The 24,662-nt window shown below is 37.7% G+C and overlaps 1 long non-coding RNA gene across 1 annotated transcript; it reads left to right on the forward strand.

The window, feature by feature from the left end:
• Positions 1 to 10,232: 10,232 nt before the first annotated feature.
• Positions 10,233 to 13,335, forward strand: LOC114286957 (uncharacterized). The gene is made up of 4 exons (XR_003637742.2): positions 10,233 to 10,367; positions 10,536 to 10,696; positions 10,815 to 12,420; positions 13,092 to 13,335. It is a non-coding gene; the product is annotated as an uncharacterized LOC114286957 (long non-coding RNA).
• The last annotated feature ends 11,327 nt before the right edge of the window (positions 13,336 to 24,662 follow it).

Consider the following 24,662-nt stretch of genomic DNA (forward strand, 5'->3'; position numbering starts at 1 on the left):
CCCTTGTTGTACAGTGATCCGGACATGTGTCCGTGAATTTTGGTTGTTGTTTATTATCGTGTTTGCATCCTTTGTACTTTGTATATTGAGTTATGGGATGTGTTGGGCAGGTTTGTTACAGGTTGGTTGCGTTTGGGAGCCTAGTGTTGCTGCCCAGATTTTTGGTCCTTCGCTCGAGCGAGGAGTTTGTCGCTCGAGCGAGAGAGGTGTTGCACCTGGTTCTGGACCTGAGAGCTGTCTTTCTTGGCTCGAGCAAGCTTTTCGTGGCTCGAGCGGTCTGGGTTTTTCTTCGCTCGATCGAGAACTTCTTGGCTCGAGCGAGAGTTTTCTGTGTCTGGTCGCTCGAGCGACCAATCCTTCGCTCGAGCGAGCGTGTTTTATATCAGCGGACAGCAGCGTCTAAAACATCACTTTTTCAGTCCCTTTCTTTGATTAAACCCTAAATCCGACACCCTCTCTCTCTAAACTTGCACTCTCTCTAAGATTTGATCTCCCTAGAGTGTAAATCTAGCCTAGGGCCTTTGTTAAAAAGATAGAGGGCGTTGAGAGCTTCGATTTAATCTGAAAAAGTTTGGATTTGGAGCAAGTTGATCTTCAAGTCTTCATCTCCTTTGTGGCTTAAACTTTGAGGTAGGGATATCCTACTCCTCTCTATGGGTTTTGTCTTAAAATTTTGGTACTTTGAGATGTTGGTCTTGGTTTGGTAATTTTTGTGAAAGTTTGGGGCTTTTGTGTAATTTTACAAAAGTTGGGGTTTAATTCATAATAAACCTAGATGCATGTTTGGCATAGAAAAATGGAATGATTGTTGAATCATTGATGAAAATGGGACCTAAGGGTTGAAATGGTGATTATGGAAAAATGGCCTAATTACATTGTTTAATTAATTGGGATAATTAATGGAGAGAAATGAGGAAATGAAATGTTGATTGAATATCCATTGTGCATTTATTTTCTGTTTAGAAATAACTGCTTTGGGCTATCGGTGGAGGATAGTCGTGATTGTTGTAGACAATGCATGATGATTAGGTAAACTGAAACTAATCAATGAAATGTGTCATGGAAATTGACGGTTGATAGAATACATTAACTGTATGTATTGGGTGATTGTATATAGAACCATTGTGTTTGTATACGTTATGTGTAGAGGAGGAGATAGGGGATGTACTCCGCGGTTTAGGGGAAGATAGGGGATGTACCTCTAAACCGGATAGGTATTGGGAGGAGATAGGGGATGAACTCCGTAGACACAGCTCATATGCTTGTCTAGAGAAGTGAAGATAGAGCTCATATGCTTATCTTTGTGAAGTGTGGATACAGCTTGTATGCTTATCTATGGATATTGTTGTTATACATATCTGTTGAGAATGTGGATATAGTTTTTATGCTTATCTGAATGTGAGATATAGTTTTTATACATATCTGTGGAAATGATGATAGAGCTAGTATGCTTATCTGTTGTTAAAGGGAAAATGAAAAGTAATTGGGACTTGTAAGTCGTTGACATAAATATGTTATTTATGTGATTGTATCAGTGTTGACCAACTATCAATTGCTAATGTTTTAGTCATTGTCCATGGTTGGTTTAGTGCATTTCTACTGGGCTGTGGCTCACCCTATATGGGAATATCATTTTCAGGTACAGGATGCATGCCACCTCCAAGGACATAGCTTGGGAGGCTAGAGGCGGACATAGTGTAGTTGTTTTACTTTTGATGTATTACATGTAACTTCAAGCCAAGGGCTTAATGTGTATGAGTTAGTACTCTTTTGTTGTGTAACCAAGTGTTAACTTGGAAAGCTGTAAGCCCGTAGGGCATTTTGTTATGATGTTAACATGTAATACTTATGTAATGGAACTCTAAGGAATAAAGGAAAGTGGTTAGTTTATATGTAAATGCATGTCTTATTTGATGGGTTTAATGTTATTATTTTGAGGGTGTTACAACTTGGTATCAGAGCGTACCGGGTTCGAATACTTTGGGTACGTGGGAAGTGATTAGTATCACAATGGGTTTGTCTCGCTTGATAGAGACTTAGATGTAGTATCATATGCTATGTGCTTAAGTGATAACATGCTTATGTGACTATGTGGGTATGGGATTTAATTTCTGGGATGTTGATTGGATCCTTGAGTTTCTGGGAGTCTTGTTGGAAAAGCACTTGATCAATGCTGTTTCTAACCGGAACTCTAGTAACGTCTCGGGACTATTATTATCCGGAAATAAAATTCGTAAGTGCTTATGTGTTTATGTGCTTATGTGGAGTGAATTACAGTTGTCCATGCATTAGGACGTGAGTGTTTAGTTTTGGCACACTTATGAATGTGCTAATGTTCTGCGTTGCCTTTATTAGGATGTCAGGACGAGGAAGAGGTGCTAGGCGTGGTAGACCTGCGAGGCAGGAAGTACCGTTACAGGGTGAGATTCCGGCAGTGCAGGAGGGAGTTGGGCAGGCCAATGTGGCCGAGCCAGTGGGTCAGCAGGCTATGGGTGCCTTGGCCAGAGAGATAGCAGGAGCTTTGGGTATTCTTAGAGCTGGGAATCAGGCAGCTGAGACAGGGCCTTCTTTCTTGAAGAGGGAGTTTTTCCGGTCTAATCCGGACGAGTTTATCGGGGATCCGAAGGAGCCACTGAAGGCTGATGAGTGGTTAGAACAAATGAGTAAGACGTTCGAGATGCTTGGCATCGAGGACGGAGCACTGAAAGTGACCTTGGCATCCTTCCAGCTGAAGGGAGATGCGGGTCAATGGTGGAAGTACGAGAAAGCTCGTGTGGGCGGTACTTGGGAGGCGTTTATAAATGCTTTTCAGGAGAGGTTTTTATCTGCAGCAGCTAGGGAGAAGCTGAGGGATCAGTTTAGCCGGCTTAAACAGCAGGGCTTGTCAGTGGCCGAGTTTGAGGCTACTTTTACCAGTCTGTCCAGGTTTGCACCGGAACTGGTGGCGTCTGAGGAACGCCGTTGCTATGAGTTTGAGCGGAAGTTGAGGCGGGGCCTCAAGTTGAGAATTGGTGGGTCTTATATTCTAGAGTATAGACACCTAGTGGACGTTGCAGCTCATATGGAGCTTATGATGCAGGAGGAGGATGAGGGTCAGAGAGGCTCCAAGAGGAGCCAGGATAGTCAGGGTGATGGCAGGAGACAGAAGGGTTATAACCCTCAGCAGTCTCAAGGTGCAGTCTCTAAATCGACCTTTCCAGTGCCGAGTGTAGGCTCGGGGAGAGGCAGTCAGGGGGAATTCACTTGTTACAAGTGTGGCCAGCTGGGTCACAAGGTATCTGTTTGCCCGCAGAAGGGTGGGGGTCAGAAAGCTGCTTCTTCTTCAGCTAGACCGCAGAGTCAGAGTTTGGGCAGGGGGCAGCTCTTGACTTGTTATCAGTGTGAACAACCTGGGCACATGAAGAGGTTTTGCCCGCAGTTGAGTGCCACTTCAGGAGCGTCTGGTTCTAGGCAGACGCAGGGTTTTCAGCCAGCTCAGTCTGTGCAGGCCTCGAGGGCCAATCCGGGAGTTTCGTCATCCCAGTCTGTGCAGCAGTCTTTTGCTCCGAGAGGTGAGCAGGTAGACCAGGGGCCTACGGGGCGCGTGTATGCTGTTACCGCGCAGGATTTAGTACCGGCTCCATCAGTAGTGAGAGGTACTTTTCTGTTTTGCAACTCAGTTGCTAGTGTGTTGATAGACACGGGTGCATCTCATTCTTTTGTATCTGCTGCATTTGCATCGGTTTTGGAATTGGAGTTAGCACAGTTAGCATCTCCTATTTGTGTGGTATCGCCTTTGGGTGGTGAGTTGATCCTGAAACAGGGTGTTAGAGGATGTGATATTGAGGTCGCCGACTATAGGCTTCCTTTTCCGTTTGTTGTCATGCCCATGAAGGGTTTTGATGTTATTTTGGGTATGGACTAGTTATCGTCATACCGGGCTGTTATTGATTGCTACCGCCAGAGGGTCACGTTATGTACCTTGAGCGGGGAGTGGTTCCATTTCTTGGGAGACCGGGTTGGTAGTGTTTTGCCACCGGGGTATGATTCGCGAGGGCGAAGTGAGCTTAGTAGTCTACTTGCTAGCTTTGAGAGTGGTGAGAGTGGTAAGACCCAGCATATACTGCCGAGGGTGGTTTGTGAGTATTCGGATGTCTTTCCCGAAGATCTTGTTAGTTTGCCACCTCACCGAGAGATAGAGTTCTCTATTGATTTAGTGCCTGGTACGGCGCCGATTTCTATGGCACCTTACCGTTTTGCTCCAGCAGAGTTGGTTGAGTTGAAAGTTCAGCTCCAGGAATTGCTCGATAAGGGTTTTGTTCGCCCTAGTGTTTCACCGTGGGGAGCACCGGCACTCTTTGTTAAAAAGAAAGATGGTGCCTTGAGATTGTGTATAGACTACCGGAAGTTGAATCGGGCTACGGTTAAGAATAAGTACCCTATGCCCCGTATAGATGATTTGTTTGACCAGTTGAAGGGTTTCCGTTGTTTCTCTAAGGTAGACTTGAGATCGGGTTACCACCAGTTGAGGGTCAGGGATGAGGATATTCCGAAAACGGCATTCCGTACGCGGTATGGCCATTATGAGTTTCTGGTGATGCCATTTGGGCTTACCAATGCACCGGCAGTCTTTATGGACTTGATGAACCGGATTTTCCAGGAGTTCTTAGATCGATTTGTGGTCGTCTTCGTGGACGACATTCTTATCTATTCGCCTTCAGAGGAGGAGCACGAGGAACACTTGAGAGTGGTGCTTGAGTTGCTTAGAGCCCATAGGCTGTATGCCAAGTTTGGGAAGTGTGAGTTCTGGCTGAGGGAAGTCAAATTCTTAGGCCACGTGGTATCCGGGGAAGGGGTGTCTGTTGATACATCCAAGGTTGAGGCAGTGCAAGATTGGGCACAGCCTAAGAGTGTGTTTGAAATCCGCAGTTTTCTGGGATTAGCTGGGTATTACCGTCGGTTTGTGAAAGATTTCTCCAGGTTAGCGTCACCGTTGACTAGACTGACTCGGAAGGGAGTCAAGTTTGTGTGGAGTGAGACTTGTGAAAATTCGTTCCAAGAGTTGAAAGTCAGATTGACCACCGCTCCGGTGTTGATTATTCCGGAGAGAGGGTTGGGTTATGCGGTTTATTGTGACGCCTCACGAGAGGGTTTGGGTTGTGTGTTGATGCAAGAGGGGAAAGTGGTAGCTTATGGCTCACGTCAGTTGAAAATACACGAGAAGAATTACCCCACACACGACCTAGAGTTAGCAGCTGTGATCTTTGCTTTGAAAATTTGGAGGCACTGCCTTTATGGTGAGAAGTTCGAGGTATTCTCGGATCATAAGAGTTTGAAGTACCTGTTTACACAGAGAGATTTGAATTTGAGGCAGAGGAGGTGGATGGAGTTCATCGAGGATTATGATTTTGAGTTGCACTATCATCCGGGAAAGGCCAATGTTGTGGCCGATGCCCTTAGTAGGAAGACCATTAGTGATGTTGCTAGTGTAGCCATCCGGGAATGGGAAATGTTGGGAGCACTTGGCGAGTTTGATTTGCTACTGGGCGAATCTGTTGAGGCTGCGGCCTTGTTTTCTGTTGTTGCGCAGCCTACACTTGTGATTAGAGTGTTAGAGGCACAGAGAGGTGACCTTGAGGTAGAATCCCTCCGAGAGAAGATCTCCAGTGGGAAAGTTGAGAAGGGTTTGACGGTGTATCCCGACCTGAGTGTGAGATACCGAAACCGTTTGTTTGTACCGGAGTCTTGCCGAGAGGAAGTACTCCGAGAGTTTCACCATTCGCGCCTTGCGGTGCATCCAGGAGGTACTAAGATGTATCAGGATTTGGGTCGCCAGTTTTGGTGGCGGGGTATGAAGAGAGATGTGGCTGTTTTCGTATCGAAGTGCCTTACTTGCCAGCAAGTGAAGGCCGAGCATCAGAGGCCAGCGGGTTTGTTGCAACCCTTGCCTATTGCCGAGTGGAAGTGGGAGCATGTCACTATGGACTTCGTTGTAGGTCTTCCGAGGACTCAGCGGGGTAGTGATGCTATTTGGGTGGTTGTAGACCGGTTGACTAAATCGGCGCACTTTATTCCTATGCGCGTGAGAGATTCGGTAGATCATCTTGCCGACCTGTATATTCGGGACGTAGTGAGATTGCACGGGGTCCCAGTGACGATCGTCTCAGATAGAGATCCTCGTTTTACTGCTAGGTTGTGGCAGAGTTTGCAGAGTGCCTTGGGCACTAAGTTGACCTTTAGTACGGCTTATCATCCTCAGACTGACGGGCAGTCCGAGCGTACTATTCAGATCCTCGAGGATATGCTTCGGGGTTGTGTCCTGGATTTCAGTGGGACGTGGGAGAGGCACTTGCCATTGGTAGAGTTTGCCTACAACAACAGTTTTCAGTCTAGCATCGGTATGGCACCGTTTGAGGCCTTGTATGGCCGACCGTGTAGGTCTCCAGTTTGTTGGGCCGAGGTGGGTGATGCACCTTTGTTGGGTCCGGAGTTGGTTAGGGAGACGACGGAGAAAGTTGAGCTTATCCGTAGGAGGCTTGTTACAGCCCAGAGTCGACAAAAGAGTTATGCCGACCGTAGGAGGAGGCCTTTGGCGTTTGAGGTAGGTGATCATGTCTTTCTGAAGATATCACCTAGGCGAGGCCTGATGAGGTTTGGGAAGAGTGGGAAGTTATCCCCTCGGTTTATTGGTCCTTTTGAGATACTTGAGAGGATTGGTGAGGTTGCTTATCGGTTAGCCTTACCGCCGCAGTTGTCCGGAGTGCATGACGTGTTTCATGTGAGTATGCTTCGGAAGTATGAGCCAGATCCATCACATGTGTTGGATTGGACTGATTTAGAGGTAGATGAGGATGCCTCGTATGAGAAGAGACCGGTTCGGGTCTTGGATAGGCGGGATCAGGTCCTGCGTGGCAAGACCATTCCTTTGGTGAAAGTCTTGTGGAAACATCACGGAGTGGAGGAAGCCACTTGGGAACGTGAGTTGGAAGTCCGAGAGAAATATCCGGACTTGTTTGTTGATATGTAATCTTGTATTTAAATTTTACATTTTGTTGAACTTAAGAGCTTTTATATATGTCTTAAGTTGTGAAACATTGAAAATGTTTTGGTTATTGGGAGTATGTTTTGGAACTTGCCTTATATGGAAGTTGAATGTAACATTATATGTGTTAAGTATATTGTTGACATTGGAAAGTTAGTGCATAATGTTGATGCATGTTGAAAATACATATGTTGTTTACATATTGTGAAATGTCTCTTGTTAAAGGGATGGGATGACCGGTAATGGGTCGAATTATTGAATGTTAAATTGTAACATTGTCTAAAATGAAGGAAAACTTGTTTTTGAAAACTTGTGCTTAATTTCGGGGGCAAAATTCTTTAAGGGGGGGAGGTTATAGCGATCCCGGGTTTACCCTTGTTGTACAGTGATCCGGACATGTGTCCGTGAATTTTGGTTGTTGTTTATTATCGTGTTTGCATCCTTTGTACTTTGTATATTGAGTTATGGGATGTGTTGGGCAGGTTTGTTACAGGTTGGTTGCGTTTGGGAGCCTAGTGTTGCTGCCCAGATTTTTGGTCCTTCGCTCGAGCGAGGAGTTTGTCGCTCGAGCGAGAGAGGTGTTGCACCTGGTTCTGGACCTGAGAGCTGTCTTTCTTGGCTCGAGCGAGCTTTTCGTGGCTCGAGCGGTCTGGGTTTTTCTTCGCTCGATCGAGAACTTCTTGGCTCGAGCGAGAGTTTTCTGTGTCTGGTCGCTCGAGCGACCAATCCTTCGCTCGAGCGAGCGTGTTTTATATCAGCGGACAGCAGCGTCTAAAACATCACTTTTTCAGTCCCTTTCTTTGATTAAACCCTAAATCCGACACCCTCTCTCTCTAAACTTGCACTCTCTCTAAGATTTGATCTCCCTAGAGTGTAAATCTAGCCTAGGGCCTTTGTTAAAAAGATAGAGGGCGTTGAGAGCTTCGATTTAATCTGAAAAAGTTTGGATTTGGAGCAAGTTGATCTTCAAGTCTTCATCTCCTTTGTGGCTTAAACTTTGAGGTAGGGATATCCTACTCCTCTCTATGGGTTTTGTCTTTAAATTTTGGTATTTTGAGATGTTGGTCTTGGTTTGGTAATTTTTGTGAAAGTTTGGGGCTTTTGTGTAATTTTACAAAAGTTGGGGTTTAATTCATAATAAACCTAGATGCATGTTTGGCATAGAAAAATGGAATGATTGTTGAATCATTGATGAAAATGGGACCTAAGGGTTGAAATGGTGATTATGGAAAAATGGCCTAATTACATTGTTTAATTAATTGGGATAATTAATGGAGAGAAATGAGGAAATGAAATGTTGATTGAATATCCATTGTGCATTTATTTTCTGTTTAGAAATAACTGCTTTGGGCTATCGGTGGAGGATAGTCGTGATTGTTGTAGACAATGCATGATGATTAGGTAAACTGAAACTAATCAATGAAATGTGTCATGGAACTTGACGGTTGATAGAATACATTAACTGTATGTATTGGGTGATTGTATATAGAACCATTATGTTTGTATACGTTATGTGTAGAGGAGGAGATAGGGGATGTACCTCTAAACCGGATAGGTATTGGGAGGAGATAGGGGATGAACTCCGTAGACACAGCTCATATGCTTGTCTAGAGAAGTGAAGATAGAGCTCATATGCTTATCTTTGTGAAGTGTGGATACAGCTTGTATGCTTATCTGTGGATATTGTTGTTATACATATCTGTTGAGAATGTGGATATAGTTTTTATGCTTATCTGAATGTGAGATATAGTTTTTATACATATCTGTGGAAATGATGATAGAGCTAGTATGCTTATCTGTTGTTAAAGGGAAAATGAAAAGTAATTGGGACTTGTAAGTCGTTGACATAAATATGTTATTTATGTGATTGTATCAGTGTTGACCAACTATCAATTGCTAATGTTTTAGTCATTGTCCATGGTTGGTTTAGTGCATTTCTACTGGGCTGTGGCTCACCCTATATGGGAATATCATTTTCAGGTACAGGATGCATGCCACCTCCAAGGACATAGCTTGGGAGGCTAGAGGCGGACATAGTGTAGTTGTTTTACTTTTGATGTATTACATGTAACTTCAAGCCAAGGGCTTAATGTGTATGAGTTAGTACTCTTTTGTTGTGTAACCAAGTGTTAACTTGGAAAGCTGTAAGCCCGTAGGGCATTTTGTTATGATGTTAACATGTAATACTTATGTAATGGAACTCTAAGGAATAAAGGAAAGTGGTTAGTTTATATGTAAATGCATGTCTTATTTGATGGGTTTAATGTTATTATTTTGAGGGTGTTACATATATTGATTATTGGCCCCTAAAAAACAAATTTAGTTGTTAAAAATACCAGAATTGGCGACAAAAAAATTATTTTAGTCGCCGTATATTGAGTTTTTGCTACTAAAACTATTTAGTCACCAAATGTAAAATAAAAAATTACTTTTTATCTTTGGCGACTAAAAATTTGGTCGCCAAAAATGTATTTTCAACGACTAAATTTTTTTTTTGTCACCAAATAGTTAGTTTTGGCTACTAAAATTATTTAGTCGCCGAATGAAAAATAAAAATTACTTTTTATCTTTGGTGACTAAAAATTTGGTCGCCAAAAATGTATTTTCAATGACTAAAATTTTTTTTTGTCGCCAAATAGTTAGTTTTCGCTACTAAAATTATTTAGTTGTCGAATGAAAAATAAAAAATTACTTTTTATCTTTGGTGACTAAATATTTGGTCGTCAAAAATGTATTTTCAGCGACTAAAATTTTTTTTTGTCGCCAAAAGACTAAAATATTTAGAGGGAAATATTTCAAATTTTGGAGGGATGCATGAATTAATTAACATTTGCTGACAAAAATTAGGCCTAGTTTGGCATAATACAAAAAAATTAAAAAGTCAAAAAGTCACTATTCTATTTAATTTACATCATCTTATTTAAATCACTTCATTTATCTACAACATCACTTCAAACCCAACCCATATTTCACGTTTTTTCGTAAAAAGTTAAAAAGTGCACTTATTTAGATCATCCCAAACAATTCCTTAGTTTTTTGGTCGCCAAGTTCCCAAACATGACTTTTGAAACAGGGACCAGACTGGTATTTGTGGAAAATAACCGGGACAGTTTAGTAAAGTGGTAAAATTTTGAAATCGCAAGAAAGTGTTTTTGTTCTTAATTTTCCCACCCAAAGTACCCGCCAATTTGCTTTTCCACATTCAATTCAAACAACCAAGTAAAAATATTGGAAAACCACGGAGCTGAGAGAGGGAGAGAGGGAGGGAGAGAGTAAAACAAATCATTTTCCACCAGTTGAATTCATCGTCTCTCCACTTTCACTCTTCGTTCTCCGAACTTCTCAGGTCTCTCTGTCTCTCCTCCGACATAATACAATACATTCATTGTGTACCGTTAATTTCTTTCTCATTTTCTGATTTCCAAAAAACAAAACAACAATGATTTCGTATTTTGTTTTTCATTACTGAATTTGTTAAGGATGTGAATCTTGTGGATTTGGTTGTGAGATGCAGGTGGAAAAAATGGCAGGAAAAGGTGGAAAGGGGCTTTTCGGCCGGAAAGACCACAGCGGCGGCTGTGGCTGCCAAGGAGAAGGAAAAAATGCGTTTTGTCTATCCTCTATTTTTCATTCTACTACTGAGTTGCTGAATGCAAGATGTCTCTTGTGCACATTGTAGGGGTCATTATTAGCTTCTTATTTTCTCATGTTTTATTATCTGTTTTCACGTGTTTACGTTCACAATTCTGTATTTTGTTAGCATGCAGTTCTTATACACTTTACCATGTTGTAGGCAGTTGTCTGTTTGGATGGAGATGGCTGCAAAATCCGAACTGGAACATTGATAATTGAGGAAGATTCATATCTTGATACATCAATTGCTTGTGACTCATGTGATATATGGTATGTGTAACCTGTTAAATTTCGTTTCATTTACAGATATAGAGACATTGATGATGATTCTATATCAATACGGAATTGGTAATTAGCTAGTAAACTCTAGCGACCTGTGTGTTATTCAAATGCAATTGTTGGCCATGGTATGGAATTCATTAATTCAGAGAGTGGAAATCTGATTCTGTATGGGCCTGAGAGATGCATTTGCCAGTGAAGGGCTTTGGTGCTTCATCGTTGGTCTCTTGTATAATTCTCAGTTGGGCCTTGTTTAAGGGAGTCTTAGAGAGCCTTTTGTTAGAATTAAGAATTTTAATGATTAAATAATATTGGGATTTTTGCAACTATTACTTGCCCTAAAAGAACTGATGTTGCATTTCAAAATTTTGGCGCCGTAGTTCATAGAGATCTGAACTCCATGCATGTAAGGCTTAACAAATGATGCTTCCATTGTCATAACAGTGTGTGCTTTGTTTAAATTGCCTTAAACCTGCCGTCTGCTAGCCCAAAATTAACAATCTCGGTGAAGGCAATGTTTTGCCTTTTATAATCCATATCCAGTTGCGATGGAGAAATTATTATCCATGATAATTTGATGGGATTGTTCTTTCAAATGTTATATTTACTGCTAGCCTTTGTGATTATATGTTTACTTAGACTATGTTTGGGCTTCGTGGGTCAGTGCAATAAGTGTAACTTTTTGTATGCATCTCTTTCAATTGGTCTCTTTTTAGAATTTACTCTAATTTGATTCATCCAATCCTTATGTTTTCCAATGTAAGTGATGTTACAGCACCAAAGAACTATAAAGAAGATGAGGTATAGAAGAGGAAGGGAAAGAACTAGGAGGAAGGAGAAAAACAGGGATAATCCTAATCAATATTCAAATTCTTCAAAATCCAAGCCAAGTCTGATAAGTTCATCACATAAAGGCCTATTTATAGGCATCCTTGGAAAACCCCAATACATTCTAATTCTAATCTTCAATTTATCTTCATCCAATGCCTTTGTGCACTTTATCTCATCCAATTTATCTTCAATTTATCCTCATCAGCTCTTTGTGCACTTTATCACGAAGGGGCAGATATCGATTGGTTAATTCACTCTCTATCAAGGTATTTCTCAATCCTTCAAGTAGTATTGAGTTTTGAATACAAATTGTAGCCAAAAAATAGTTTTAATGTTAAATTAATAAAATTAATTTAACTCATTCTGTTTAATTTTTGTTTACTTCATCATTTTTATGTGAATTTTAATTATATATTGTTTTATTTCCAGAACAAATAACCTTGAAACATATATATAGAATTGCATCACTATTCAATACTATGTAGTTGTTATACATAGAGTTCTATAATTACCAATAGAATTAAGCCAAACAGAAGTTGATAGAAAATCAATTATCTTTCTTTATGAACTTCATAAATTGATATGGAGTATTCATTCTGACGTATTCCATGTAGATGCTGAGTAACAAGTTAAACATGAAGATTTTTCTTTTGCAGGTAAATTAAAATGTCTCTTATCTAAATCTTATTCCTCAATTTTTATTACAACGTTTCTTCCTAGTATTTTCCTTTTGTTTACCTATAACCAAACATGGGGCAATGTGACTCACATTTGGTTTGCATTAATTTTGGTATTTGAAGCTCACAGACACACAGACACTTGATTAATCTGATTTGGTTTTCCCTTGATCATGGCACATGTAATTGTTACTTTCTTTTATGAACAAATTATCAATAGTTCCTAGAAAGATACAGTACTTGTTGAGAAATGCAACAGTGTAGAGTTGTATTGGACATATTTTGTTATTTCAATACATCAAATCCAGAAAATGAAGAAATTGATTCAGACTCAAGAAAATGTTTTTGGCTAATGTAATGGCATCAGAAGAACAATCGTCATTGAGACAAATTATTGTGGTTAGGGGTGGAGCCATGATTTTTATGTTAAGGGGCCATATTAATACTATGTTATTAGGAGATTAAAAAATGAATGATATACATTTTAGGGTAAATTACATTGACCTCCATATGGTTTGGAGAAGATATCATAAGCCCTATAGTTTTGTTAGAAAGTTAGAATTATTAATTTTATAATTGTTATAATTTGAAATGTCAATTTTATTGAATAAGTGCTAATGGTTATTTTTTTTTTATAATTTTTTTTACAGATTGCTTTTGCATGGGCTATTGTGGATATTTATTTTTATTGTACGAAGAGCATTTGTTCAATATATGGACGACATTTATTTTTGTGCAATCTTTTGTTGTGGAAATCCAGTGTTTTTGGATGTAATATTTAATTTAGATGGATTATACGTAGTTGGTATGGATTTAAACGATATTTGGAATATGATACAAGTTAAAGTTTTTGGGTAGTTGATAATGAAATAGGTGTTATTGATAATAGATTTAGATTATAATTGATAGATGTATTATTTTGTATATGTAAAAATTACAGGCTGCATTGATAATTGATAATAGAATGCATGTAATTTAAAAATTAATAAAAATATTCAATTTGTGCGTTTTAAAAAAAATTAATAAATAGATTTTTTGGCGACTAAACATTTAGTAGCTAAAAAATAAAAGAACTTATTGGTGACTAAATAGTTAGTAGACAAAAAAAATGAAAATTTCTTGTGACAAATTAGTAGCTAAAAAGGAGCACCATAATTTTAGTGATTAAAAAATTGGTAGCTAAAAAGTTGAAATTTTTTTTTCTTTTTGGTGACTAAATATTTTCTTTTGAGTGACTAAATTTTTAGTTGCCAATTGATGACTTTGGCGATTAAAAAAAATTAGTCGCCAATTCTTTTGCCGACAATTTGTCAACGACCAAACAAGTGACCAAAAATTTTAGTCAGCAAAAATCTTTGGCAACTAAAAAAATGACTTTTGTCGACTAAAAATTTAGTCGCCAAAAGTGTAATTTGTTGTAGTGATCCAAGTGAAATTTCAGAAATATTATCATTATATTACGTAGTTGTAGAATCTTTTATAAAATGATGTCAGTTTTAGGGTTTGTTTTCATTTGTTACCAATTTTTCAGCTTGTCTTATTGTCACGCCCCACTTTTTATTGCTCGGAACTCATTACCAAAAACCATGATCATAAATTCCATTTCAGAGATAACACGCAGAAGCCCAATATATTTACTAGAAATACATCAATAAGAGTTCTCTCATTCGGTTACAAAATGAATGCATCATGAAAGTACAATTAATTAAGTTACCCGTTGGCTTACATCATTTAAATCAAGAGGAAAGGGTTTAACCCTTTTACATCAATGGCACTCCACCTACACATAGAAAGGCCTTGTGGGCAACATATAAGAAAGATCCATGACCTTGTAACACATCTCGCTATTCACCTGAAAAAGATTAGCAACGTGGGATGAAGATATAGTCTAGTAGGGATCTCAACATGATCCTAAACAATAACAACTTACAGATAGTTATGATCATGAAATGCTAATCTCATACCATACAATTAATGTGACATTTTATAGCCAAAGCATACATACATAATTACTTTTCTCGAAAACGTTCAATTTATCCAACAACACCAAGGTTAACTTTTACCACCCATTTCCCATCTAAACAATTATTACATGAGAACCATATTTTCCACTTATGACAAAACACCTCCCAATAACCGATTCATTTCTTTAAAAGAAAAGACACATTCACCCAATCCGATTTCCTTCACATTAGTAATACCCAATACACAACAAAATCTGTCTCCACCCGTTCCTCACATTTTTCAATCATTAAACTCGAAATTCAACGAGATACCTTTAACAAAATAATTCATGGTGGGAACTCCCTCAACCACTCCCTAGCACATCCAATTACTCATGAACACCTCTACTCAACATATTAGACAATTCAACCTTACAAAAATCATAATCGTCATGACACATGACGCACACAGTCAAACTGAAACAACAATGATACATAATCTCTGCTCTACCTGCCTGAAGCATGGTAAGCCAATAGTACATCTCTCCACAATAACATGCCAATTTACCAGACACCAGTTGGAAGGGAATGGTACCTCTGCCAATTCTCCAGGCATTAATAGGAAGGGAATGGTACCTCTGATTCTTAGCGCAACACACATAGCCAATTCTCCCGGCGCTAACTGGAAGGTAATGGTACCTCTGATTCTCAGCGCGTTACACATTTTTTTCAGTCGTTACTTCACACAACATTCATAGATAAGACAAGTGTACTACAGACACATAATCATTTCATCATTCACAATGTCATCCTCCACCAAGGACAAAACCTTTAACGATGTATTAAACCTATATTGCCATTAACCAATTCTCATGAAACTTAGACCCAATTACAACAATAGTAGAATAAAATACATTTTTGATTCAATCTCAAGTTGATTTCCGAAATTCTCATAGTGTTGGCGTTTCATTCTTCCATTTCTAGATCAATTATATTACTCTTCCACATTAATATTTCTCCACCCTTGCCTCCATCCATTTATTTCATTTCACAAAAAGGATATGACCAACTTAATTTTTCCTTCATTTTAAATAAGGTATTTCCAATCATTGCTAACAAAGTGATAATTTACTCAATTTCTACTTAACGGCAATGTAACCCAATGATGTTCTAGTTTCATGGTTAATTCCATTCTCTTCAATGTACACATTATCAACTCATTACAATCAATTTGAACAACACAACACTAAGTCAATGTTAAGAATTTATGAGGCTCAATTAATCTCTAATAATTCAACAATTCATTATTTAAATACCTAAATTGATATCATGTTATTTCCACAATTAAAATTCTTTTTGTCAAATGAGCATCGTTGTTAGAAGTTAGGGCTTCACCTCTCCCTCTACATAAACAAATTAAACCATTACCCAAAATTAATCCTACAACAATGAATCTCCCAAATCTCAACCTCACACAACCCATCTTAGATCCCCATTCATGATTTTAAAAAAAAATATCCATCACCACATGGTTTTTATGCAATACAAACTTACCACATGTCTATCTATAGGTGAAGTATTGAAGAAAATAAAAAAAATCCCTACCTTAAGAGAGAAGAGGAGAAGGAGCTCAAAAATCAACTTCGCCAGAAAACGATCTCCACCGGTCAAGACGAAGCCCTCGACATGCTCATCATTTTGATATAAGGGACTAGCATCAAAATCCCAATGGATTTTTGGGATCAAAAGGAAATGCAAGGTTTTGGAAAGTTTGGGTAGAGAGAGATGAGAGAAAAAAGAGAGAAATATTTAGAGAGAGAGTAATATAATCAGGTATGGAGGAAAAAGGGCCAAAAAGTGCAAAATATAGCTGATAAGTACGAAAAACGGAGCAGAAAACGCGCCTGGCCGCACGTGCAACGCCCACTCTCGCACGTGCGGAGCAGCCTCCCACATATGCGGCCACCACCTCCGCACATGCGGTCTCCCCCGCACTTCCATACATGCACCTGCCTTTTAGGCAGTGTGCACACAACACAAACCTCTCCTTCCCGCACGTGCGGCTTGACCTCCCGCACATGCGGCCCTAGCCCTCCAGTCCCGAAAAACTCTGGCTTCTCCCTCGACCCTCTGGTGCCGACCCCGCACCCTCTGAAACGAGTGAAAACTCTGACTTGGGACAACCACAACAAAAAATAATTTAGGAAAGAAAAAATTTTCAACGACAACATACTCGGCATCTTAACAATGGTAAATCTAACATAATCTCAAGAGTGCAAAGCAAAATACGCCCCGGTCATCACACTTATCCTCCCACATTGGTGTTTCACCTTGTCTTAAAATGAGGCAAAACTGTACTCATTTGTGTGGCAAAAAATGATAAGTTCATTATACTCCCCATAAGAGACTTGAACTATTAAATGATCATGAAGTCATCAAGTTGTGTGGTATAGCGATCTTGGTTTTTCCTCTCTTTATTTATTGTATTCCGGACTCAATTCCATGGAGGTGTTGTTGTCTCATTCTCATTTCCATCCTTTACTCTTTGTATTTGAGTCTTGGGTTGTGTTGGGCAGGTTTGAAATAGGTTGGTTGTGCTTTGAAACCACAAGTTGATGCCCAGAATTTGGCCTTCACGCTCGAGCGGGGCTTTTGACGCTCGAGCGGGCCCTTTGTTGTTGCTTCTTCGCTCGAGCGGGAGTTTTGACGCTCGAGCGTGAATCTCCATCTCCCAGTATTTTTCTCTGCAGGTCTTCGTACGCTCGAGCGGGAGTTTTGACGCTCGAGCGTGACCCTTTGATTTTGTTTCTCTGCTCGAGCGGGGAGTTTGATGCTCGACCGAGGACCATCGCCTGCAAAACTTCTGTGAGTGTGCATCCGACACTCGAACGGGCATTTTGACGCTCGAGCGTGAGTCTGTGTCTAACGCTCGAGCAGGGGTTTCCACGCTTGAGCGGGGCGACTTTTATATCACTTCGGGATTTCACTTTTTGGATCACTTTTCAACATATTTTCTCTCTCTTACTTTTCGAAAACCACCATTTGAGAGCACCTCACTCTAAAACCTTAACTTCTCTCTAGGATTTGATCTAGTTAGAGTGATCTCTTACCCTTGAGCCTTTGCAAAAAGTGTAGAGCTTGGTGTGGGCTTCCTATCAATCCGAAAATTTCTTGATTTGGAACACTTTGGGATTTCTTCATCATCTCCTTTGGGTTTCATCTTTTGAGGTAGAGATAACTACTCATTCTTATGTGCTTTAACATAGATGTTGAGCTATTTGTATAGATGGTTTGATTTGGGAAGTTAGGGTTTGAGATGTGTTATATTGAAAAGAGGGGTTTTGTCTTTTTGACTCATATATTTGTATTTTGGGTCTTAAAATGATAGTATTGATGTTATTGAAGTTATTTTGGGCCTTTGGATCAATATTGAGAAAAGGGAGAAAAAGGCCTAAATTGTTATGACAAATTAATCCGTGTAATTAATTTGGGAAATTATGGAAACATGAAATTAAGTTAGAATCCATGAAATTGGCATAATATGAGATGGAATAGTGGAGTTGGATTTATTAATCACTCACCTTTGAAAATTGTTGATAAATTATCTGTTGATGTAATTATTTTCTGTTTAGAAATAATTGCTTTGGGCTATCGGTGGAGGATAGTCTTGATTGTTATAGACAATGCATGATGATTAGGCAAACTAAAACTAATCAATTGAATATGTCATCGAATATGACGGTTGGAATAATACATCAAATTTATGTATTGATTGATTATGTATATGATATGTGTTTATATACATTGTATTGTGTGGGAGGAGATAGGGGATGTACCCCACGGTTTAGGGGAAGATAGGGGATGGATTCCTAAACCAAATATTGTTTGGGAGGAGATAGGGGATGGACTCCATCGATACAGCAAATATGTGTATCTATTGAAGTATTGATACAACAAATCTGTGTATCATATATGAAGTACGGAAGTATTTTGTTTGAGATTGATACAGCAATTATGTGTATCTATTGTGAAGTAGGAATGTTTAATTTGAGTTGTTATCTCAATTGAAATGGAAGTACTGTTGATATGAGATGTAATCTCATTCAAATTATTTGGCCAAGTTCTGAGCCATAGTTATGAATTGAGAAATTGGATAAGAAATGGAAAGTGAAATGAAACATAGACACATTTGTCATGTAACTGAAATGGGATATGAATTGATTTATGTGAGTTAAACATTTATCAAATATTAATGTTTTAGTTATTGCTCATATTATGTTTAGCATATCTCTACTGAGCATTGGCTCACCCTATATGGGACATCATTTTCAAGTATAGGTAGCATGCCACCTCCAAGGACGTAGCTTGAGAGGCTTAGTGGCTGGGACATCTTTTGTGATTACATTTTTGTATTACATATGTATCAAGCCAAGGGCTTATTATCTGTTTTGAGTTAGCACTCACTCTTTTTGTAACCAAGTGTTGGCTTGAAAAGTTGTAAGCTCGTAGGGCATTTACTTTTGTTGTTAACATGTAATACATTTTGTAATGAATACTCTGATGAAATGTAATTATGCTTTATTCTCCTATGTCAAAAATATATGATTGATGGGTTTATTTTGAGTGCGTTACATGTGGGACTGGTATGGTTCACGCTTCAATATAAAACAAAACAAAACAAAAAATAAATTGCTTTTGGAATTCATGAGAGAAGCAAACTTAGGACCTTTTTGCTTTGTAACCCACAAAAAGCTCCTATACCACACTCCCTCTACTTTTAGCTAGGTAAGGAATCCCATGTCCCTACTATAATGTCTACTACTTAACCAAAAATAGAGGAAACCTGCTCCAAAAGCCTTTTTTTCAATTCTTTAGGCCCTTTTTTATATAAATGTTGTATATGAGAGAAACTAGGTAAAATTAAAGGTAATTCAAATATCTACAAAGCTTTACTTGCAAGGACTGACAGTTATCTTGTGATTCTTTATACATATTGCCAAACAATATTTCAATTGGTTTTGCTTTCATAAAAACAAAATCCACAAATAAAATTTAAGATGTGATAAAAGTAAATAGCAGGACAATAATGAATCAGGATCCTATAGTTTAAAAAAATAGTAAATAAATTTTCTATTTTGTGAGACAGGTAGTTTGACCATATCCAAGCTTATATATAGTAGATTTTAATAACTTTTAGGAACTAGATTGTTAATACTAGTAGTTCAAAGTGCTTTAGAGCAAAATTTTAAATAAACTAAAGCATAGCACAACCATCAGACTTGTCAATATCAAATTCATAAATATACTGGACTACTTTTGTTGCTTCTTCAAAGGCTAACCTTACCATTCAAATCACAATCAATCAACATCACAAAGATTATGAAACACACAGGGAACTTTGAAAATGTTTAATCATAGTGAAAATCAAATTCAAATCTAACTTGTAATGAAAAACACTATACAGATTGAAATTGTAATCAATATATACAAATTATAATGAAATCAAAACATACATTCACAATGTATGCTGTATTAAAATTAGAAAGTTGAGCAGAACGAAAACTATATAATTGATTCTTTGCAAATTATACCCAAATCGGAAGAAGAATGAAAGAGAGAAGGGGAAAACCTTGGCCCAAATCCACTGCTCTAAGAGAATCTCTCAATAAAACAAGCTTGTTGTTCTTCGTTGCTTCCACACTGGTTGAATGTTCGCTAGTGGAATACCTTGTGGAATTAACTCTGTTTATACGTTGAAGGTAAAATACTTCAAATCTCCATCAATATATTTATTATTCAGCAGGAGAGATCAAGCCTCTATATCAACCAAAAAAAATCCTAAATCTAGAACAAAAATCACAACCTATTTACTCGTTTCCCATAAATCAAACTCCTACAGCATTAAAAATCTCCTTAATGTATTTTTTTTCCAAACATAACACTTCAATCAATATAACACACAAAAAACTCATTAATATACTTTTTTCCAAACATTACACTCTAATATAACACTTAAATGTAACATCAGAAAATCACACTAATAGAAATGTAGATTTCAACACTCCACAGTTAATACTTTAGTCACCAATCTCTCCAAAAAGAATTTTGTACACCCCATCTTTCCATTCTCATCCCAAAAACGAATCAAATAATTTGATAAATGAATCACAAAAGGACATTTCCTTAAACTCAAATGGCACTAAATCAAATAAATATTACTTTCTAAATCAAAAAGGACTAATTGGTTCATAAGAAAACTCTTAGTATTACATGGATTAACATTCTCCCATATGTGATTTATGGGTAAAATTTTCAATTATTTAACATATATTATTATTATTGATGAATTTTTGTTTTATTTTACATTAAAAATAAAATCTTACAATTCTCAACATAATTTTTATGATTCAATCCAAGGGCCTCTCACAATGATTTGATTTTAACAGCGTTGGTCTACCGAGTTAACTAACCAATGGTGTTACATACACCAATTAATATATCAATTAGTGTATCAACGTATACTAAGACATTGTCATTTTAAAATTATAGATTTTATCCATTATTCAAACCATTAAGACTTAAAATCTCTAAAATTATATCAAATTATCTATTAATATACTAATTAATATATCAATTGATATATATAGTTTTGTTATTAACCACAACGTGCTTCAATAATCAAGGAGCACTTCACCAATAAGGCCGGCATTGAGCGAGATATGACATGTAAAACACATTTGGAAAGATCCTCTTCATACTTTATGAAAAGCTCTAGGTGGAAAGATCCTCTTTAGTCTTCTTTTTATATTGGAGAATGTTATTTGAATATGTGATGTCTGTTACGGATCTAATTTTAATTATTTGGATGGTTTATCTATTAAGTTATATTTAGTTAAAATTTTAACGGTAATATTATAAATTTAAACTTAATTACTCAAAAATTAGTTAAAATTTTTATCTTGTAGTTCATATTCATTCTACACATAAATCCCATACTACACAAATTTAATTTTCACCATATAATCACCCACCCAAAAAATTATGGGTGAATGTCTCGCACCATAACATTTTTTAAATTTTAAATTGATTTGATAATTATAATCATATAATTTCTTTATATTTATCTTAAAAAACAACTGTCATTCATTTTTAATAAATAAATAAATATGAAAAAATTATTTAAATATGATTATTGGATTTTTTATTTTTTTTTTGATAGAGCATTTGACACTCCATAATGTGAATAATGGAGAAAACTAGTATAGTAGTATTATATTGATTAGGGTGGCGCTTACAGTCCCTACATTTTTTTTTTAATTTTTTTTAATTTTTAATTTTTTATTTTATGGAATTCCATTTGTTTGAATCCGCATTAATAAAATTTAAACATTGACAAAATTTCTAGGACCCAACGTAATACCAAAACTATCCCACCTCTAAAACATTACAAACTACTTAGCTGCACACCCCATAATAATTTGGACAATCACTAAAATATAATCTAACAAATTCGTTGATTTATAAATAAAGGGGATTTTTCTCTAAAATGTAAATATTTTGATTTAGTAAAGAGGAAATGAAAATGATGTTGGGTTTTATGGAATTGAAATGATGATGATGATAATGATGAAGATTTGACTTTGAATTTATTGATTTATACCCCTTTGGGATGGACTTTCACCAATTTTCTCTAAATATATATATAGAAAACTAATGTCAAATCTTCTTTTTATAAGGCTTAAAATTGCACTCGAGTTAAGTGTTCAATTCATTCTCTTCCAAACTGCAGTTGACAACGTATTAGAAGAAAAAAAAAAAATTACACTTGGCACCTCTTATCTATGCAACCAATACAACATTCAATAAAGTTGTTGAATTGTATATGTTTTTTTTTTAAACTTTGTTACATGATTATAGGATTGGACACAACTCTTTTACATTAGGTGATATTTATATATTTTGGGTTTAAATTATAAATTTGGATAAGAATTTGAAAAAGAGAAGGAAAAATGTAAAAATAATGTGAATAAAATTTAAACTAATTTTTTTCCCCCATAATATTGTATTTGATTCTATAACTAATTCTATATAGCTAGAAGTTTTCATTTTTATTTGAATCAATTGAATAGGAAGCAATGTTAAATTTTAAGTTATTAATATGTGGATTAGTTAGACAAGAAACTTCATGGAATCACCATGTGAAACTTCTTGCCCTTCGGCATGGCAATAACCTGACCAATTATTAAATGTGATAGACTCAACTCAAAATTATAAATTCATTTCAATTTTATTTAAATTCACTTAATGTCACGACCCTAAACTGCCCCTAGTAGGATGGTGCCGTGATGGCCAGTAATCCGAGATTACCGAAGGCCAATTTTCAAAATCCACACACAACAGAGTATAAATATACGGGGCTCACAAGTACGGAAGCAATACATACAAATCAGATTAGTCCATGAGAGTTGTGCGTAAGTCAAATGAAATGGCAAACATCTTCACATGGGTTACAACTCAGTACAAATGAAGTAAAGTACTTAATACATCTTGATCAAAAGGCTTCTCAAGCCGACGTGTGCAAATTACAAGTATTACAAGTCGAGAAGCATAATTTTCAAGACTGCCGACGTGATTACAAGTCAAGCCGACATAACCAAAAATCCAAAACAAGCTCGCGAATCACATCTAGGCGTCACCGCCTTCTTGTTCATCACCTACATATATATAGAGAGGGTGAGCTTGGATACTCAGTGAATGGTACAAGTAATAAAGGGGTTTGCATGAATAATAGCCGAAGTCTTTTCAAAACGATACATATCAAAACTTTATATAACAAGGGATGAACCTCGTCCATCTAGCAAATCTTTAAAGCTTCAAGGGATGCTTACTAGCATCAACATATTACAAATGATAACATTCCGGACAAACAACCCACACGATAAACCGTCAGTGGCAAAACAAGACAAAGCAAGGGAGATATCTCAACAAGGGTGCTACAAAAGTTTAGAGTCCTCTACCACAAAGGACCTATGTTACAAAAGCCCGTAGCCCCCTAACACGAGAGTACCGCGAAAGTTTAGAGTCCTCCAGCACGAGGGACTTTTAAAACAAGATGTGCAGTTGCATTATAGTCCCCTGGCACTAAGGACTTTCCGAGAATATCATCAAAACAAGATAGTGCTTGATATACAAAATAGGGACAATCATTCATGCTTAACAAATACTTTTCCAAAACGAGCAAGGCAAAACTTTATCAAAACTTAATAACATAACTTTATTAAAAATACCACTCACATAGTTCTTCAAACGTCGGGGTCAAGGCAAAAGTCCGAGTCCTACAAACACATGGCAAAGTCTATTAAACGTACTTTCAAACAAGATTCTCATGCAAACGGATGATCTCGGCGTTCATCAAAAACTAAGTTAAATCAAAACAAAACACTGTTTTTCATCTCGGGGAAATATGCTGGGCATCAACCAGGTCTTGGCCGAGGTCCCATACCTTCTCGCCGAGGTGTGGTTCCGACGGCCACATTCAAAAGCGAAGTCGGGAAAATCTGGGTTTCCCTTTGAGGAATATGAAGAACATGAAGATGGGGAAGATGAAGAACATGCATGCTAAAATCATAACTTGTTATTACAAAGTCTGAGATTTCGTGCTATGAGTTCGAAAACATGGACCTGGGCACCCATATTCAAAGGTCTTGTGAGAACAAACACAAAAACATGGTTCTAGATGCAAACTTTGGGATCAAAACAAGACTTTTCTTCAAGAACACAAGAACACTATTTTCTCTTACTAAAACCGACTTTAAATCAAGGCAAGGCGTGTAGAACAGGTTCGATCATGCAATGCAGCTAGATGACCAATAAGAATAACAAGAGTAGATTAAAATTCTAACCTCAAAACCCGAATTTAACGGTTCAAACTCCAACGATCAAGCTTGGAAGTTCACTCTCTTACTCAAAGGCTTCACCTTCTTCTTCCTAGAGTCTCTCTCTAAAAGGCAAGATTTGATACAAAATGATATGTTTCTCTCGACAGTCACTGACTTAACCCCCTGTTGGGACACGTGACATCGGCTGATTGGCTCTACTCAAAAAGGTGACTGGCTGACAAGACAAGACTATGACAAAGTGTATTCAACAAGCTAGACGACAAGAGCACTCCGGCAAGTGATGACCTCGGCTAAGGGCAAAGCCTCGGCAAGTAGGGTGACAACGACATCGGCTTGGAAGGACAACACTTGACTAAGCTGTGCCACACCTTGGCCTAGA

This window comes from Camellia sinensis, chromosome 4, assembly GCF_055761805.1.
Source record: "Camellia sinensis isolate YWXY chromosome 4, ASM5576180v1, whole genome shotgun sequence".
Taxonomy (NCBI): Eukaryota; Viridiplantae; Streptophyta; class Magnoliopsida; order Ericales; family Theaceae; genus Camellia; species Camellia sinensis.